The 19,990-nt window shown below is 45.0% G+C and overlaps 1 protein-coding gene and 1 pseudogene across 10 annotated transcripts in view; both read right to left on the minus strand.

The window, feature by feature from the left end:
• Positions 1-19,990, minus strand: part of Ebf4 (EBF family member 4) — a 70,923-nt gene that overhangs the window by 13,035 nt on the left and 37,898 nt on the right. The window lies entirely within an intron of this gene.
• LOC110553282 (ATP synthase subunit g, mitochondrial-like) lies at positions 17,048-17,462 on the minus strand (annotated as a pseudogene).

Below are 19,990 nucleotides of genomic sequence, written 5' to 3' on the forward strand. Positions count from 1 at the left end.
CATCCAAACAGTTCTGGTGGGACCCAACATCTGTGTTCTCTTAAGTCCTCTATGGCACCAAACCTCTTGGAATGTGTTTAGTTTCAATCTGAGATGTACTGCAAGTATGAAATACATATCTGATTTCAAACACTTAGAAAAAATGACCAATTGTTATTTCTATTCCTAGTGAATGGGGCACCCATGCTGTAATGTTAGGAGTTGAACGGTAAAAACCTGATGGATGTAAGTGTTACATTGGAAGAGGTAGGCAATTTTTGTTTGATAGAGGAATTAGTCTGAAAGTTTGAAATTCTGTTGTCCTATAGACATTATCTAGCTTTGCATCTAACCTGGCAATCATATTCCAGCCTTTTTCACATACTCCCTGCCTTTCCCTCTCTCCCCTGTACCCCTCATCTTTATAGCTATGTATAAATTTCTCTCAGTCTTCATCAAGCCAGCTTTTCATGCCACTGGTTACAGAGAACACCAAGAGATTCATAGTTGTGGTCTTTCCACATTTGAAGATTGAGCTTTGGCATAAGTGATGGGGCCACTCAGTGTCCCTGCCTCCTAGGGCTGGTCAGGAGAAGGATAATGAAGTAAGGGAATGGGAAGGAGGGTGGCAAGTTCTCTAACCCATGTCTGGAGAGGCCAGGTGCGGAGCCTGGGAGCTGGGTGAGGGTTCAGGAGCCTGGTGGGAAGGATAGCTGCAGAGGGACAAATACCCACGGGGTCACGGGGCCTGAGCACCTAGAACGCCAACAGGGCAGGCAGGCAGCTAGGGATACATGTTTGAGTGAGGATTAGTGAATCCCTGCTCATCACAAAGGAAGTACACTTCACCCCTAAAGCCGGAAAGAACATGGGGTGTCCTCTGTGCAGCACTCCTTCCCCTGGCTCACGGGGCTGGGAGGGAGCTCAGGGAAGCCTTTTCTCTGATGACCTGGGCCACAGGCTGCAGGGAAAGAGCCAAGCATACGGCCTCAGTAGAGCAAGCATGGGACTACACCTGGTGCCATTCTCATTGGTGGCAACAGATATGTCTGGGGGCAACTTCATCTGGATCTCTGAGAAGGAACTGTAAGAAAGAGGCCCCACCCCAGGAGCTGCCCTTAGAATTACTGGGAGGAAACACTGGGAATGCAAGTATGAGATGAAAATAAACTGCTTCAGAGAGGGAGCAATAGAAAAACCCTAAAGCAGACCCAGACTCCTCAATTATTTAGTGAATGCCTGTCATCATCTTGTTGCATCCTCTCAAAATCCTGAGGTGGTGTGTAGGTCTGTAATTGCTCCCGGTGTACAAACAAGACAAAGGTTAAGCAAGGAATAAGCTACCCAGGAGAGCCAAGTTGAGATGTGAACTTAGATCTCTCGGAACTTTTGCTGCTGGTAAGAGTCCCTGCAGGTTGGGATGTCAAGAGTTCTGGGCTTCCCAGCCACCCGATGGTATGACAGGACTCTGCAGCCCTCAAAGGTGTCCTGTACAGGGACCAGTAGAACTATTTTGATATTTCCATTTTATGATGTTTCCATTTATGATATTTCCATTTGCCTGTAGTTTGGGGCCTTTGGATGCTGTGTCTGTGGCTTTCATTTCTAGATTAAAAACAGCTGAACAAGATGAGCTAAGACTGGTGATTTTTGAAGCTCTCTGTGGCTCAGTATCTATTCTACTTCTATGTTCAACATTCTCCAGACTGGAAAAAAAATGTAATTAAGGCAGGGTGGTGGTGGCACATGCCTTTAATCCCAGCACTCAGGAGAAGAGGCAGGTGGATCTCTGATTTCGAGGTCAGACTGATTGACATAGGAAGTTCTAAGGCAGCCAGGGGCGACCCAGAGAAACCCTGTCTCAAAAACAAACAAAAAGAAATAAAGGAAAGATACTGTAATTAAGAGCAAAACAAAACAAAAGAGAGAAGAGTTATAAACGGTAGTCATTCGCTTAGTAAAGCTTCAAAGGGAGGCAGATATGCATCAGAACACAGATGCCTATGATTTAAATTACAAGTCCCTCACAGGCAGGCGCAGTGGCGCACACCTTTGATCCCAGCGCTTGGAAGGCAGAGGCAGGCAGATCTCTGATTTCTGGGTCAGCCTGTTTACACAGGGCTCCGTACTGAGACCTTGTCTCAAGCAAACAAATTGAACACCAGAGGCACAGCTCTGTGTCTCAGAGGCACACCTACCTTCCTACAGCTGAACTTGGTCTGGTATTCCTAATCATCTCTCTAAGGACTTCCTAGTCCTCTGAATAAAAACAGCACGGAATGAAATTAAATTGGCGCTTCTTCATCAGTGGGGCATGCCAAAGAAGCCGGGCTGGGCTGAGTATGAGTCAGGTACAAACACTGGCCTCACAGATGATCTCTTAGAGAGGCCATCTACCCCAACACAGTCTCCATCCAAAAGAGGCAAGAGCTGAAGAAAGTGTAGGAGCAAGCAACGGCTCCACTGTTAAACTTAAGAATTCACATGGTGCAGAAAGCAGAGCGGCCTGAGCCGCTCTTCCCAGGCCAGGGACCAGGGACAGCACAGTTGGGCGCACTTGCCTGAATCCCGCAGATGTCCTGACTCCTGGCTGGTAAAGGGCTCACAGCTGCCCTACTACTTGTGAGTCCTCCCCAACCAGAACCAAGTCGTCCCTGTCGGCAACCCACGGTCAACGACAGATTGACAGTTATGAGATAGAACGATCTTTTCAGATATCTCCTCAGATAACCGCCTTCACGAAAATCCCATCTCACTGTCTGTGTCTAGACATTCCGATAAGGGGTCAGGTCACACAGCGGAGACTTTCTTTTGGCTTTTTTTTCTCCTTGCCTCCTCCGTCCCATTCCGAGACATTTACTGAAGGCTGAAATTATGGTGCCCACATCCAAAGAGAAAGCTGTTGTGAGAGCCAAATGGGGTTCACCTACAGACCAGCCAGGAGCACAGAAGACAACGCCTACACTTCAGAGTGATATCCACCAGCCACACACAGCTACTGAACCCTGGATGTATAGAGACTGGGGTGTTGATATTTGAAACCTTATTTTATTTTCACTTACTTAAAGTTGTTTTCACATGTACCTTATGGCTGCCATATTGGATTGTGCAGCTCTAGAAAGAGACTGTAGTGAACGGTGCACAAGCTGGGGATGAGGCGTTCCAAACAACAGTGAAGGACTCGTGAAGGTCTTAAGAAAGAAAGCGGATGTGGAGCAAAAGACAGTATAAAACTGTAGAAGTAGGTCTAGGCGGAAGGCGGCACTACAGCCTGGAATGGGGAAATAGGGAGGGAGGGGCCCTCTGCTAATTTTTATCCTGAGAACCTTGTATTTGAGTTCATGAACCTCCAAAGCAGGACAGCGCCCAAGAACAATGCTTTCCTCGTCTGCTGGCCTCCACCCTTAACGCAGGACCGCATGACAGCTGCTGAAAACTGTTACCCCGGTTATTCACCCACTCCAAAGGACTGATTGGACATGTTTCACCTGTCGGTCACAGGGGACGTAGAGATCAGCAAGACTTCTTCCTTTGCTGCTGCTGTTGGAAGTGCTGGGGATTGGATCTGGGGCCTCATGCATGCCAGACAAGTGTGCTACTGCTGAGCCTCAATCCCTCAGTTACTCAGGCTGGCCTTGAACTTGTGATCTTCTTGCTTCAGTCTCCGGAGAGGCAGGGATTATAGGCCTGTGCTGGAAGGTCTATTCTGAACAATATTTTAGATGGCTTATAATACATTAACAAATAATAAAGAAACTCAAAGAGCAAGGACGGGTACAGCACCCTGGTGGGTGTGGCAAGACAATTTGCCAAGTATTTCATGTAAGAGCCACTTGTTTTGCCAGGGAAGGGTGTAAGGGTTTCTATAGCTCACAGCTGCTCTTGAGCATTGGGTCTTGGAGGGCCTCAGAGAGAGGCAGGAGGCAAAGGGAACACAGTTTTTCAGAGTAGTGACATGAATGGCACACTTGTCCAGTGGTGCCCGAGGGCAGCTGTGGGGCAGAGCCTCGGACTGGCTTCATCTCGTGTGATTTGGACACAGTGGGCAAAGGGAAATCCTCACCAAATGCATTAGTGACTGTGACACCAGAGAGAAGAGATGAGGCCAGAGTGAATGGGGAGGTAGCTGAAGGAGTTGAGGGGTGCACGGAGGTGGCCCGGGCTCCTTCCTCAACTTGGTGTGCAATGGCAGTCAAGACAGGGTTTCTCCGGTGCCATAGCCACCTGACAGGCCTGGACCTAGTCTCCCCACCAGGATCCCCAACTAGGGTAGAGGTGGCTGCTGTGCAGATGGGCTGGGGGACTATAAATAGCCAGGGCGCATACATTAGCATGCCAATGCACCCGCACCCCATCCTCTATGCTAATGGCCCACCATGCGCCTGAACACCTTCTGTTCCCCTGCATGCATTTGCATGCACAATTAGCATAATCTTGTATAATTAATGAACAGCGTCAATTTTAGCTCCTAAGTAATTTGATTAACATGTTGATGGGGCACTTACTAGACTCTCCAAACCTCAAGGCTGGGCATGGGGCCTGAGGAGCTGGGGAGAGGGGGTGGAGAGACTGCTGAGAGGTCCCTGGCTGTCCATGAAGAGTTGTGAGGACCCCACTCTTCCTGAGGGGAGAGGAAGTCAAGAGGCTGGTAATTGAACATCTCTGGGTTCTTCATGTGGAGTTGGGGACCGGCTGGGGTGCAGTGGCAGTGGCTGACCTGAGCATTAAACGTGTTTGTGTCCATCTGAATACAGGCACATACATACATGTCAGGCACATACATACATGTCTGGCACATACATACAAGCCTGGAAGATCTTAAGTGAAGGCAAGATATTAGACCCCCTTCCTCCTCACAGAGAAAAAAAAGTGAATTTGTGGGTAACATTTGAGAGAGGGGGGAAGACTTTAGTGGTATGTTCCACAGCCAGGAGGGTGGTGAGCTGGGCTCTCCAAGTACAAGCTTTTGGCAGCTCCTATTTATGAGTTAAGTGGGGAGGCAGGTAGGGTGGTGTGACAAGTCCAGACATCTTCTGCAAGTAATCCAGGGCAAAAGGAACAGAGAGGAGCCTGGATGTAGCCCCTCTCTATCCAGAGAAAGACACTCTTCCAGACCCAGGAAAAGAGCCCCAGGGCAGAGCACGTGCTAATGGCCACCGCTGGATGCTCATCTAGGACCGTGGTTAGTTAGAGTCATGAAGTTCTTCCTTGACTGTGACTGAATGTTCCTGCTGCTGTCTAGACTCAGGTGCCTTTGCTGTCTAAGATGGTCACTAGAGGCCGGGTGGGAGGCAACAGGTAAGGAATGATACTATGGCAGGATGTGGGTGCACACATCTCACTTAGCCTCTTTACATCATCGCTATTTCCCCTCCTCCTCCTTCCATCTCTCTCTCTGCACATGTGTATCTATGCATGTGGAGGCCAGAAGACAACCTTAGGCATCATTTTTAGGTGCCATCCACCTTGTTTATTGAGACAGGGTCTCTTACTGACCTGAAGTTTTAAAAAAAGGGGTTAGGCTGGCTGGCCACCGAGCTCCAGGGATCTTCCTGCTTCTGCTTCCCCAAAATTGAGATTATAAACATGCACCTTATAATCTCTTCAAGCCCATCTCTCTTGTGTGGATTCTGGGGATTGAACTCAGGTCTTTGTGCTTGCACAGCAAGAACTTTGCCAACAGAGACATCTCCCAGCTGTTATTTTCTTAACACCCCTACCAAATGGGCTCTATTTCACCAAATGAGAGATTGAAGCCCAGACTAGAGGCATGGCTCCAAGACATATGGCTAGACACCCAAGGTGGTTTGAGCCCCAACCCCAAATAACCCTTCTGGGGTGGTTGGAAGAGAATGGCCCACACGGCTCCTATATTGGAATGCCTGGTTTGTAGTTGATGGACTATTTAGGAAGGATTAGGGGGTGTGGCCTTGTTGGAGGAGGTGTGTCACTGGGAGTGGGTTTTTCAGTTTCAAAAGACCATGGCAAGCCCAGTCTCTCTGCCTCCCACTTGAGAATGAGATGAGAGCACTCAGCCATTGCTCTGGCGCCATACCTGCCTGCCTCCTGCCTCACTCTGGACTGACCTTCTGAAACTGTAAGCAAGCCTCCAAATAAAGACTTTCTTTCTTTTTTGTTTCTTTTTCTTTTTGAAACAAGGTTTCTCTGTGTAGCCCTGGCTGTCCCAGAACTTACTCTGTAGATCAGGCTAGCCTCAGCAGTTAAGAGCACTTCCTTCTTTGGCAGAAGACTCGGGATCAGTTCCCAGTACCCACGCAACGGCTCACAACCACCTGTAGTTACAATTCAGGAGATCTGATGCCCTCTTTTAACTTCCACAGACTCCTTCATGCATGTGGTATATGTATATACACTCAGACACACGCACGCCCACACACACACTAAACTTTAAAAAGTTAAGTCTGACTTAGTTATAGCTAAATACAATTAAAATTCATTTTCCCAGTCACAGCAGCCAATTTCAATGTCTATGTGTGGTATTGGCTACCATGATGTGGTCTTAAAAATCCTGTGTTGCTTTGTAGTCCTCTTTTAAATTTTATCTGTCTGTCTGTCTGTTCATTTAACATACATGGGCAAGTCCTACATGTATGTCTATGTCAGAAGGGGGCTCTGGGTCCTCTGGAACTGGAGTCACTGACTGTTCATGATGGGACTCAAATGCATGTCCTCTGAAAGAGCAACTGGTACTCTTAGCCACCGAGCCATCTCTCCAGCCCTATTTCCCATGATTATGTAATATACACAACTAACTTGCCTTCAAGTTTGCTGATTTTTGTTTTATTGTTATGAAACGTTTAAGTAATTATATTTTGTCTCTTCAGCTGCTCTTTCAGGGCTCTCTGGGGGCACGGATCATTTGTTTAGATCTCTCCCTTTTTCCCCCTAAACACTTATCAGAGTGCCTGACTCACCACAGGTGCTGCTCAGGATGGAATTAAAGACTCAGGAAAGAACATGATGGAGTCTGGGGACATGGATCCGTTGGCAAAGCTCTTGTGCAAGCATGAGAGCCTGGGTTCAACCCCTGGCACCCACATTTTAGGAAGGGGGAGGGCGAGCAGTGAAGAGGGGGCACTTGTTGCTCACGCAGAGGGCCCAGTTTTACTTCCTAGCACCTACATGGTGGCTCACAGCCAGCTGGAACATTCCAGGGACTCTAATGTCCTCTGCAGGCATCAGGTGCACATACAGGAAAAAAAAAAAGTCATACACATAAAGTAAATAAATATATAAAAATAACAGAATGATTGCTTTTGAGGAATGACACTTCAGGTTGTTCTCTGGCCTCTCCATGTACACCACACACACACACACACACACACACACACACACACCATTCTGATAGGATGAATGTTGGTCCAAAGTCCCCAGTCACTTTTAATAGGAGACACTGTAAAGTTGTATATCCGGGTTAAAGATGCCCACTACAAAGACAGGACGGAGAGCCACAAAGCAATGAAAACAATGGCAAAAATAGCCACAATCAACTTTTTTAAAACTTTGCTTTTCGTTTGATTGTTGTTGTTGTGCTTTTTTGAGACAGGGTCTTCAGTAGACCAGGCTAACCTTGAACTTACCATATAGCCAAAGATGACCTTGGCTACCTCTGCCTCCTAGGTGCGTTTACCACATAGCCAAAGATGACCTTGCTACCTCTGCCTCCTAGGTGCTCAAATTATAGATTGTGCAACACCATTTACACGTAACATTTCACAACTCTTAAAAAAAAATGTTTTGTAACATTTATTCACGAAAAATGTCTGAATGCTATAAGAGTGAAAAGCTTGGCGGTGAATGAACCTCTTCCGCTCACCCCAGCTCGGTTAGAGAGATTTTATAAAACTGTAAAAATCAGCACCTGGCAGCAGCCAGAGAGGAGGGAGGTGGCTAGGAGCCCCTGACTGCTGTGTTCCCCAGCAGCTGTCACTCTGGCCAGTCCGGCGGCCCCTTCAGCCCTATGCACACACTTCATTTCACCCAGTTCAAAGCTTGTTCTGTGAGCAAAGCCCTACGCACATGGTGCTTCCAGTCATCTGCTAGCGATAGCAGCACTGGGAAAAGTAAATCTTTCCAGAAGGTTTTAAAGGGAAAGAACGGGGAAGTAAGATGTCCACAGAGAGGTTCCAGCGCATTCTGAAAACCCTAGGAAGCCATGCCTGTTGGGGAAAAGGGCACACACCCAGGAATGGTGTGGGTTCTAGTCTCATCTCCGGCTTCCTATCCGTGTAAGAGGAGAGGTCTAAGGCAGAGCAGTTCATTTCTAGAGCAACGAAGGTGTGCCCGATGCACACCGAGCCTCTCAACAGAGCGAGAGAAGCCGATTTAACTGTGTCAGTCACTAAGGTAGTACCAGAAACTTCAGTAACCGCACCATAGAAATTCATAGCTGGAGAACTGATCCAGAAAAATTACAAAACAAAACAAAAACCCTACAAAAATAGGCAGAACAACATAAAGAACTATCAGGGGATTTGCTTTCCAGAGGTCCTGCATTATATTAATAAAATGACTAGTTTTTTTTTTTCAAACAAAGAATTATCATAAGTGTAAAATGCTAGGAAAATGAGACTCATATATAAAAAAAAAATAAACCAATCAATATGACTGTCCTTGAAGAATCCCATGTTAGACTTTCTAGACAAATAATTTAAAACATTATTTTAATGTTTATAGAACTAAAGCAAGCCATGTATAAAGAATTCAATAAAAGTATGAGAAAGATGTTTCATTCCAAAGATACACCAACAAAGATAAACAAACCGTTTTTTCAAATGTTAATTGTGGAGTTGATGAGGACATGATTGAAATGAAAAAAAAAAAAAAAAAAAAAAAAAAAAGAGCACAGGTGAACAAAAAACTAGCAGTGAGCTTGAACGCAGGCCACCTGAGATTGTCTAGGTCAGGGGAAGACTGGAGAAAATGGACAAAATAAACAAAGCCTACAGAGTATCATCAAGCACGCTAAGAACATCAAGAGTGCATTCTCTCTGAAAGGAAGAAAGAAAGGGAAAGGTTAGAAAGGATGTTTGAAGAAATAATGGCCCAAACACTCCAAAGTCGATGAAAAACTTCATTGAGCACATCCAGGAAGCTCAGTGGATTCGCAATAATTAGAGACCCACAGACGTGTCAGACTCAAACCATTCCAAGGCAGAGATGGAGACAGAACCTGAGAAGTAGAAGAAATAACTTCCCATGGGTGAAGGCTCCTCAGAAAGATAAACATCCGACCTCTCATCAGACACAGAAGCAGCCCACGGACACGGAGGTGACATGTTATGCTGAAGGGAAAACTGTTAACCAAAAATACTGGCAATATTTCTACTTCAAATATGAAGGAGAAATTGAGACATCTTCAGGCAAACAGGAACTGAAGATTCGTCATTAGCAAATTGGTCATGCAGAAAATATTAATAGGAATCCTTCCGTTTGAAATGAAAGACACAGGTAATATAAAAGGTAGCACCCATGTAACCGTTTGCCTTCTGCCTAATTTAAAAGACTGGTGTGGGATCATGGGTTATGGTACACCCCTAGAGTGCATACATGAGGGGTCAGGAGTTACAGGAACCCCCCCTACAGTGTCACTTCCTCTCCTCCTTCTCTCCTCCTCCTTCTCTTCCTCCTTTTTCTGTAGATGAGGCTGGCCTTGAACTCACAGAGATCCACCTGCCTCTGCCTCCCCAGTGCTGGGATTACAGGTGTGCTCCACTGTGCCCAGCTCTTTTTATTCTACAAGGACTCTCAGGGCCAGGCTCCCCTCCTGCTGTTCCCTGAGTGCTGGGTTAGACATATGCTCACCACAGCTGTGTTATGTGATACGGAGGATGGAATCCAGGGCTTTGGGCATCATCCTGAACTACGTCACCAGCTCTCCAGTAATATTTTACTACAGCTCTTCCGAAAACAATGTCTATTTTAGATGTCCTTAAGGCCCAGCTTAAGATTTTATCTTACTTAATCATGCTACAATCCACAGACCAGAGGGGCTAAGTAACAGCAAGGACTTAAGGGAGGATGCAGGATCTCTCTGGGAAGGGGAAATAGGATGATTTCGCTCATCGACTGGGGTGAGTGGGTTTGGGAACAGGAGAGATGTGGGCGGGATACTGGGAGAAATGACTGGAATTGGAGGGCGGGGCATTTCAGAAGCAATGTAGAAACTATTGCATGGCAACTCCATGGAATTTATGAGATTCTAGACTCCTAGTAATGGGGAACATGGCCTGAACTAGCCATCTTCTGTGAGCAGGCAAGGCCTCAAGTGGATGGGTTGGACACCACCCTAGTCACAAAGCCTTCAATCTACAGTTTGCCCTGCCTGCAGAGTGTTTCGGGACCAGAGCCTAGCAGAATCATCCTCAGAGAGACCAGAGAGACTTCTTCCAGCAGCTGATGGGGGCAGATGCAGAATCCCACAGCCAAACATTAGGTGGAGCTAGGGGAGTCCTGCAGAGGAGGGGGAGGAGTGAGCGGAGGAACCAGAGGGTCAGGGACACCAAGAGAATCAACTGACCGGGACTCAGAAACCACAGAGGTCAGGCAACCCGGAGGGGTCTGCCCGAGGGTCTCTGTATATATGTTATGTTGAGTAGCTTGGTATGCTCGTGAGAATCCTAACAGTGGGAGCAGGGGCTGTCCCTGACTCTTTTGCCTACTTGTGGGATTCTTTTCCTCCTACTGGGATGCCTTGTCCAGCCTTGATGTGATGGTGTGTGTCTGGTCTTACTGTAGCTTGTTATACCGTGTTTGGTTGATGCTCCTGGGAGGCCTGTTCTTTTCTGAGGGGAGGTGTGTGTGCGTGTGTGTGTGTGTGTGTGTGTGTGTGCGTGTGTGTGTGTGTACGTGTGTGTGCATGTGTATGTGTGCATGTGTGTGTGTGTGTGCGTGTGTGTGTGTGTGTGTGTGCGTGTGTGTGTACGTGTGTGTGTGCGTGTGTACGGGGGGAGAAGGGACTGCAGTCAGGATGTAATATATAAGAGAAGAATTTTTTAAATCCCTTTCTTAAAAGAAAAAAAAAGATTTTCATCTTACTGACAAGACTGGGAGAGGAAAGCACACGGGACTGCACTGGGCCCCTGTTATTAGTATGATAAACTAGCTCGCTGTATTTATGTCGTAGAAGTGCATATGCAAAAGCCATTTTTTTTTTCTGGTCTGGGAATATTATTTTTGTATAGTGTATAAATTAAGTTGATTTTGGCTAAATTAGATTGTTCTAAATTTAAGATATTTAATTATAATTCTTTGAGCAACTGCTAAGAAAATACCAGTAACAACTACAGCAGAATTAAAACAGATCACTGCAAAAATATACATTTAATTAAAAAAAAAAAAGCAAGAATGGAGGAGTAGAGGAACAAAGAAGATAGAAAACACATATCCAGGCCTGGTGGCAGAAGTCTTTAATCTGAGCTACTCTAAAGCTGATGCAGAAAGGCCACAGGTTTAAGGCCCACTTAGGTCATAGTCTATATGAGTCAGGGTAAGTATGCTCTTGTCTTAAAACTAAGAGTAAAAAAAGGACTAGTGATTGAGCTCATTGGTAGACCACTTGCCTCATATCGTAAGATCCCAATTTTAATCCTCAAAATCAAATACAAAACAAGTGCAAAAAAGTCCCATCTTATCAGTAATTACGCTAAATATAAGTTAATTAAATGTCTCAGTTTAAAGGCAAAGATTGGCAGAATGGATTTAAAAACATGTGATTCAACTGTCTGCTATATATGTGAAACACACTTTAGAAAACAAAAGGATGGAAAAGATACATCATACAAATTCCAGCCAGAGAGGTGGAGTGGCCGTTAGAATACCAAACAGATTTCAATACAAAAATTGTTGTGAGATACAAAATGACTATTTTATGGTAACTGGCAGGAGAAATAACAATTACTAGCACACACAGCTAGTATCCAAGCTCCAAAATACACATAGCAAAAAAAAAAACCAACCAAACAAAAACAAACAAAAAAAAAAAAATGGAGAAGAGAGAAAGCGCTCAGCACTAAGAGTTGGTGACTTCAGTTCCCTCTCTCAGCCACAGACAGAAGCACCAGGCTGTGGGTCAGTGAGGAAGCAGAAGATGCTGTGAACCACTAAACCTAAGGGCCATCTGTAGATTTGTCCCCCAAACAACAGATCTTCTCAAAGGCACACAGAACTTTTTTTTTTTTTTAAAGCACAGCTCATCTTAGGCCATTTTTAACATCACTCACACTCATAGACTTCAAGGGATCAGCACCTTCCAAAGTTCACAAAGGATATTCTCTGTCCACGATGGAATTAAATACAGACATTAGTAACACAAGGAAGCTTGGAAATTGACTAACGTTGAGGTGAAATAATGTATTTGTAAATAACCAGAGTCAAGGAAGAGATCGGAAGAGAATTATAAAATCCTTTAGATAACAAAACGAAAGCAGAACATACTAAAACTTGTGTGATGTCTCTAGAGGAATGCTTAGGTGAAATTTTATGAAACTTATGTAATCTACATGAGCTATAGTTAAAAAAAAAAATAAAGATGGCATCTCAAATCTCCAGCTTTAAAAACTGGCAAAACAGAAACTACACCCAGTGTAAACAACAAAAAGGAAATAATGGTTAGAGCAGAAATGAACGAAATAAAGAACAGAAAATAGAGACTATGAAAATACAAGTTGGTTGATGTGTTTGGTTTTGTTTCTTAAAGATGCACAGGGCTGGTGGTGAGACAGCTCCTCAGGAGAAGGCGCTCTGCAGACGAGCCTGAGGCCAGAGTCACCCACCCGCCCCAGAACTTTTAACCATTTGGAGCAGAAGAATGACCTCTGGACCTGGACAAGTAGAAGCCAGTCCTTTCTCATGTCACATGACTACTGCAGACACGGAGGAGAGAGCGTGCTGCAGTGCTGTGTGGAAACATCCCTTCTGTTAGATGCATGTTTGATATGGGCCTCAACATCCTTTCCTTTTTAGGTTCCTCCAATGCCTGGGTAGCGTAAGCCACCATCCCCTCTTCTGACACAGCTGCAGTTTTGACCACTTCCTTCCCAACGTGCAGGCTAGAACGTGGTCATGAGGAATAGGGGCTGGCGCCACTCAGGCTGCAGCTACAGGATGTTTGTTTGTTTGTTTGTTTGTTTGATACAGGGTTTCTCTGTGTAGCCTTGGCTGTCCTGGACTTGCTTTGTAGACCAGGCTGGCCTCCAACTCACAGAGATCCACCTGCCTCTGCCTCTCAGAGTACAGGTGTGCACCACTGCATCTGGCTAGGATTTTTTTTTTAAATTTTATTATGTATACACCAGATCTCATTATGCACCAGCTCTCATTATAGATGGCTGTGAGCCACCATGTGGTTGCTGGGAATTGAACTCAGGACCTTCAGAAGAGCAGTCAATGCTCTTAACCTCTGAGCCATCTCGCCAGCCCCCGGATTTTTTTTTTTAAAGGTACATTCTCATTTGGTAACACAGAGAAATATTTCAGCTAATGCTTATCAAAGAATTTCAGTCAAAAATCTAATTATGGTGGTTAGCAAGGTGTAAGACCCATGCTTTCTTTGGTCACTTTCTTATAGCATGTTTTTATTTTCTGTGTACTGTAGGACTTGGTTATTTAAAATCACAGAGAAGAAAATATATAGGCACATGTTAGCAACAACAACAACAGAAGTGGGAGGAGAGACTGGACTACACAAAGTTATCTTCTGGCCTCTGCTCGTGCAGAGTGACTTTATGTGCCCTGACCACCAACAGTAAATTTAAATAAATAAAAATTTCAAAAGAGTATCAAAGCCTGATGTGGAAGTGCACACCTTTAATCCCAGCACTCAGGGAGGCAGAGGCAGGTGGATCACTGTGAGTTCAGCGCCAGCCTGGTCTACAAAGTGAGTCCAGGACAGCCAAGGCCACACAGAGAAAGAAACCCTGTCTCAAAAAAACAAAAACAAAAATACATAAATAAAATAAAAACAATAAAAAATAAAAAGAAAGGAAGAAAAAAAGTAACAAAAGTGACAAATGCTTAGACTGACAAGGAAAGAAACTGCCAAAATCATAATTTAAAAAGGTGATATTACAACCAGCCTGCAGCAGTAGGAACTGTGAGAGAGAATGTTACAGACAACTGTACACCAGATAACATAGATGAAGTGGCAAAACTTCCAAATGATTCAGCAGGAAAACAGACGTATGATGACAGTTTGAATTGGTCTTTTAAAAACCTTACGCAAAAATCTCAGGCCCAGATAGCTTTAGTGTTAAATTCCACCAAATATTCAAAGAAAAAGAGAAACCAATCCTTTACAACTCTCAACACGGAATTTGGACTCTTACTTCACATCCTATACAAAAATTAACTGAAAAGGCTGGAGAGACTCAGCGGTTAAGAACACTTGTTCTTGCAGAGGACTTGAGTTCAATTCCCAGCGCCCACATGGTGGCTCACAACTATCTGTAACTCCCTCTTCTGGCCTCTTGGAGCACTAGGCCCGCATGTGCTTCACAAACATACATGAAGGCCTATAAAATAAATAAATATCGAAAACACTCAGACAATAATGCATATCGATGAGGGTGTAAGAAAGTAGACCCATCATGCATTAGTGTTGAGGTAACAGCTGGTGTACTTGTTTTGGATGTCAATTTGGCAATGTTTCAAGACATGAAACAGTTATCCTACGATGCAGCAACTCCACATGAGTTTACTGTGTACATAAAGCCTTTTAGTTTGCTCGCATTTTGGAGCTGAGGTCTCTCTACATTGACCTGGAACTTGTGAGTCTCCTGACTTGGCCTCACAAGTAGCTGGAATTGTAGGCCTGAGCTTCTAAGTTCATCCACAAAACCTAGGACACAAAGCTTCATATTAACATAATTCACAGTAGCTCAAGGAAGAAACAGCCTGGTTATCTATGAACAGATGAATGAACAAATTTAAAAAAAATAGAACTTTATAGTGGAATTATATTTGTCAAAAAATTAAATGAAATGCTAATGTAAATCATAGTCTCTATGAAACTTGAAAACACTATTCCAAATAAAAGAAGCTGGTCATAAACCACCATATACTGAAGATGGCGAAATGGTGGGTAAAGGCATTGCCACATAAGCCTGAGGACTTGAGTTTGATCCCAAGAGAACCCACATAAAAGTGGAAGGAGAGAAACAACTCAACAGAGTTGTCCCCTGACCTCTGCACAGACACTATGACATGCATGTCCACACACACACACACACACACACACACACACCATACACACACAACAGCAGCAGCACTCATGTACTGGGTGACGCTGTTTACATGAAGTATCCAGAACAAGGAGCCCACAGACACTGGGTGTAGATTAGTGATTGCTAGGAGCTGGGGGCAGGGAGAATGAGGTGTGACTGCTAAAGGGTGTCAGTTTTGTTCAAGGAGTTATGCTGGTTAGTTCCTGTCAACCTGACACAAGCTGGAGGTACCTGGGAAGATGAACCTCAGCTGAGAAATCACCTCCACCATCCTCCCATGTAGGCATGTGTGTGGAGCCTTTTCTTGGTTGATTGACATGAGAGGACCTGGACAGGTCCTGAGCTGTGTAAGAAAGGAGACCAAGCAAGCCACAGAGCAAGCATGTAAGCAGCGTTCCTCCATGGCCTCTGTTTCAGTTCCTGCCTCCAGATTCCTGCCTTGAGTTCCTGCCCTGACTTCTCTTCATGATGACTATAAATTGTATGGTGCGTTAAACCTCTCCCCCAACAACCAAAATCAAAAAAACAAAATCAAACTACAACAAGAGTGATAAAAACCATCCTAAACTTAGATAGTGCTGATGAGTGTATGATTTTATTTAAAAGAGTTAATTTTTGGTATGTTAATTACATGTCAAAAATATACCATTGCAATTTCATTTGCAATATCGTAGCTAGGTGTTCCGGGGCTTACCATAGTAAGGCAAGCAAAAACCCCAACTAGATATCACAACAGACCTGAGTTGATGGGAGTAAAAACTAGCATGAAAAAAAAAAAAAAGATCTTTTCCATGTCAAAACTGCCAATGATGAAGAGGCAGGTGGAAAGTGATCCTCCTGGTCTTAGGCCTGCTCCTAAGAACTTGCCTTCATAGCCTCAGAAGCACAAGGCCCATCAAACTACAAGCAGATGGACACCTGGGTTCTGCCCCAGCTCCCCGTTATAAAGGGGACCACGGCCTGCAGGGGCTGGCTCTCGTGGGAGAGGTATTTAGTAGCAGTGGACAAAGGGGAAGTTTGTGCATGGAAGAAAAAGTGAGAGTGGCCAGACAGGGACTGTTCACTGTCTCTGCTGTCTACATTCCTTTCCTCTCCTAGGTGTTGGGGTGGGGGTGGGGGGTGGCCGTGAGCACTGTGTATTCAGATGCTGACTTCTGTGCCCCAAGATCTGGTTGCAGTCAGACGTGGACATTGTCATTTCTATGAGGAATTGCTTATGTCAACATTGTTTAAAGAGTCCTTCCCAGTTATCTCTGGTTGGTTAATAAAAAACCGGACAGCCAATCGGAACCTACTTAATCTGTGCGGATGAGGGTGCTGGTCTATGGGAGAGCGGCGAACAAGCATTGGTCCTGGATGACCTGGTGTCATGCTGCATGTATTCCCATCATCCACTGCAGCAGAGCTCCCGGATGTAGAGGCGCATGCACTTATTTCTCTCACATGGAACAGTCTAGAAGTAGCCATGAGGTGACAGATGGGAGGGAACGCTGAGACAGGGTGGGCACAGAGCAAGCATCTCACCAGTGGGGCTGTATGCTTCTAATATCTTGTTTCACACAGCAAGCCAGCTGCGTTTAGCCTGCCCTGTGTTCATGAGTCTCACTAGAGGCCTCGGGGTTAACAGACCCTCCAGGCCTGCTCTTGGCACACTTACTGGGCTAAGGATTTCTTGTGTAGATGTCATTAGCACTGATCCAGTCTCCCCAAAAGTATAACCTTATACCACAACTTGTGTAAATGTTGTAAATGGGATTCTATTTTTTTTTGTCTTGTTTTGTTTTTTTTGCCGACAGCTAGTATTTTATTCAGATAGCAGTCTCTTTACACATAGTCCAAGAACACTCAAATAAGAACTCAGATAAAGGATGTTAAGGGCTGATCTTCAAACATCATAGCCAAAGATGCCATGTTTGCCTATGATCTCTCCTGGATAAAACCACACCGCATCTCAGTGGCCACCAAACCATTCAGCACAGCTTCCTTAACTGTAAGCTGTTTGAAAGCAACCAGTTTTAGCACTTTGATTTTTTTTTTTTTTCATGCTCTGAACAGCTGTAGGGATTTCAGCAGGGGTTGGGGGAACCAGCTCAACCTTGGCATACTGCCAAAACGGGGCCAGTCGAGGCTTCAAGTAAGTCACGGTCATCAGCCCTGGAGCCTTCTCCACAAAGTTATGGATGAACTTGGCCATGGTGACCCTATTTTGAAAAAGGATCTTTATATATTTTGGGTTTTGTTTGTTTGTTTTTGTTTTGTTTTGGTTGTGAGCTCAGCCTTTAATAGTTGGGCCATCTCTCCAGCCCTATAGATGTTATTAAATTAAAGATCTTGAGATGAAACAGCCCTGAATCACCTGACTGGGTCCTACATCAGTGACAAGAAGGTTCCACAGGAGAGGAGAGGAGAGGAGAGGAGAGGAGAGGAGAGGAGAGGAGAGGAGAGGAGAGGAGAGGAGAGGAGAGGGGTTCTGTGTAAGCAGCAGCAGTGAAGCCACAGCAGTCCTGGCAGGCACCTAGACCTTTAACAGACAGCAAGGCAGCCTGGCTCTACCAAGGCCTCCATTCTGAGCTGACCTCCGGAACTCTGAGGGAGTCACGGAGCTTGTGGAAAGGCGCTATGATATCCCCAGGGATCAATACTCTGGCCAGTGTGCTCAAAACCAGCTGCACGTTCCCCAGAGAGACAAGGAGCCACTCCACCTTGAAGTGGCGATTCCCCTACCACAAATCTAGCCCACAGCCTCTTACTTCCCTGCTCTCACAAGCTGCCAAATGCTAAGGCCGGTTCCTGCAGCGCTCCACAGCTCCCAGGAGAACGAGGCTGACTCCAGCTCAGCCATATCCTTGCTCACGGTCTTCCTGCTTCATTTCACTAGCATGAAAATCTGTCTCAGGTTTGACCTCCGGGGAGACCGTTGCTGGCTCATGAACGAAAGCAACTGATGCTTACACGAGGTGAAAAGGATTTTTGTTTGGAGGGGCCTTAGTTTCCCTGGAGGACTGAAATTTAGGCACAACAGAGCAGTTTCCGGACCCATTACCTGGCAACAAACTGTGAAACAGGCTTATGGCTCTGAGCTCATTATTTGTTTTTACAATGGAAAGTGAGAAGATTTAGGGCATCATAGCTCCCCTATCTCAGTTCAGCTGAGCTTCCAAACAACTATGAGAAGTTGGAAAGAGTCCTCTAAAGGTAAAGGACAAGAAATTGGTCCTCAGCTGCTACCTGTCCGGGTTATCAAAAGGTTGGGGGGTGGCTAGTTCACCGCAGGGCCCGAAGCAGGGCTGGGTGCTGCTGGGGACACCTAGGGACCAGATGCTCTTCCAGAGTTCATTGAAGAAGGGAAATGCCTTTCCATCAGCCAGAACCGGACACCTTGAGGACGCCTAGCTGTAAGATGTCATGGAAATGCACGCAAGAAGGAATAAAATGTTTTTAAAGGAATGGGGTGGGGGGTAGCTCTAAATCAGAAGCTCTTAAATTCCTTAAGTTTTCAATACCTTAGTGTCATGACCTCCGCCCCCAGGTCTGTTCTCAGGCTAATGCTTCCTCTGGTATAAGACAAAATACTCAGGATTATAAATGTAGTTATCAGTTCCTGGCATGCTAATGTGGCTATATATACTTTACTAATTGCAGATCTAACATGGTTATAATAATGATCATGATTTTGAAGCAACATTGAGTATGAAAGTTTAAGTAGTCAAAGCCCCTCTATACCATGACATGAAAACTGAATACTTTTGGGGCCAGAAAGATGGCTCAGTGGACAAGAGTTTGTAGAGGTGCTGCACAAGCCTGGCAACCTGAGTTTGATCCCCTGAACCCACAGGGAAGAGAGAAAACCAATTCCTGAATGTTTTATACACAAATAATAATAATAATAATAATAATAATAATAATAATAATAATAGAAGAGAAGTGACTATTATGGAGACAATTATCCATAGTGCAAATGCTCCTGTGTCTGTTGCTTATTCCCTTCACTGAAGGAAATATTAACATTTAGTGAAAGGTACCAAGATAGAGTTCGTGTAAAATACAGATACAACTTTCTCATCCAAATTTACCCAGAATTCTATGCCTGCGTCCATAGACATCTTGTAGAATTCAGGCTAAGGATTCCTCCAGTAGGTGGAGAATTAGCAGCAGGAAAAGTAAGGTTCTCTGGGGTGGGAGGGTAAAGATTTCAGGGAGCCACAAAAGTTACCCACAGTGAAAGACAGAGTTGCATTTCATATCCAGAAGCAAGAATGCCACATTATCTCTGCGGCACACACACACACACACACACACACACACACACACACGAATGATGGGGAAGCACAGGCAGGCACAGGTATGCCTATAACCCCAGTACTTGGGAGGCTGAAGCAGGGAGGGTCATGAGTTCACGACTAGCATTTGCTACATAATACGGCACATCTCAAAAATAAAAAGGATCAGTGGACCACAGAAAAACTACAAATGTCTATCTACAAGCAGTTAGACTCCCCGACGAAGGTGAAAGAGCAGAAAAGTATTTGAACAACAAAAAAATGTCCCCCAAATATAGCAAGCCCATGCCTTTCAGGCTGGGCAGTGGTGGTGTAACATCTTTAACCCCAGGCGGAGGCAGGTGGATCTCTGAGTTGAGGCCAGCCTGGTTCTACAGAGTGAATTCCAGGAGAGCCAGGGCTATACAGAGAAACCTTGTCTCAGAAACAACCAAAACCCAAACCAAACCTTTCTAATTACATGTAAAATTTTAAACTGAGATCCAGAAA

This window comes from Meriones unguiculatus, chromosome 18 (assembly GCF_030254825.1).
Source record: "Meriones unguiculatus strain TT.TT164.6M chromosome 18, Bangor_MerUng_6.1, whole genome shotgun sequence".
Lineage (NCBI taxonomy): Eukaryota > Metazoa > Chordata > Mammalia > Rodentia > Muridae > Meriones > Meriones unguiculatus.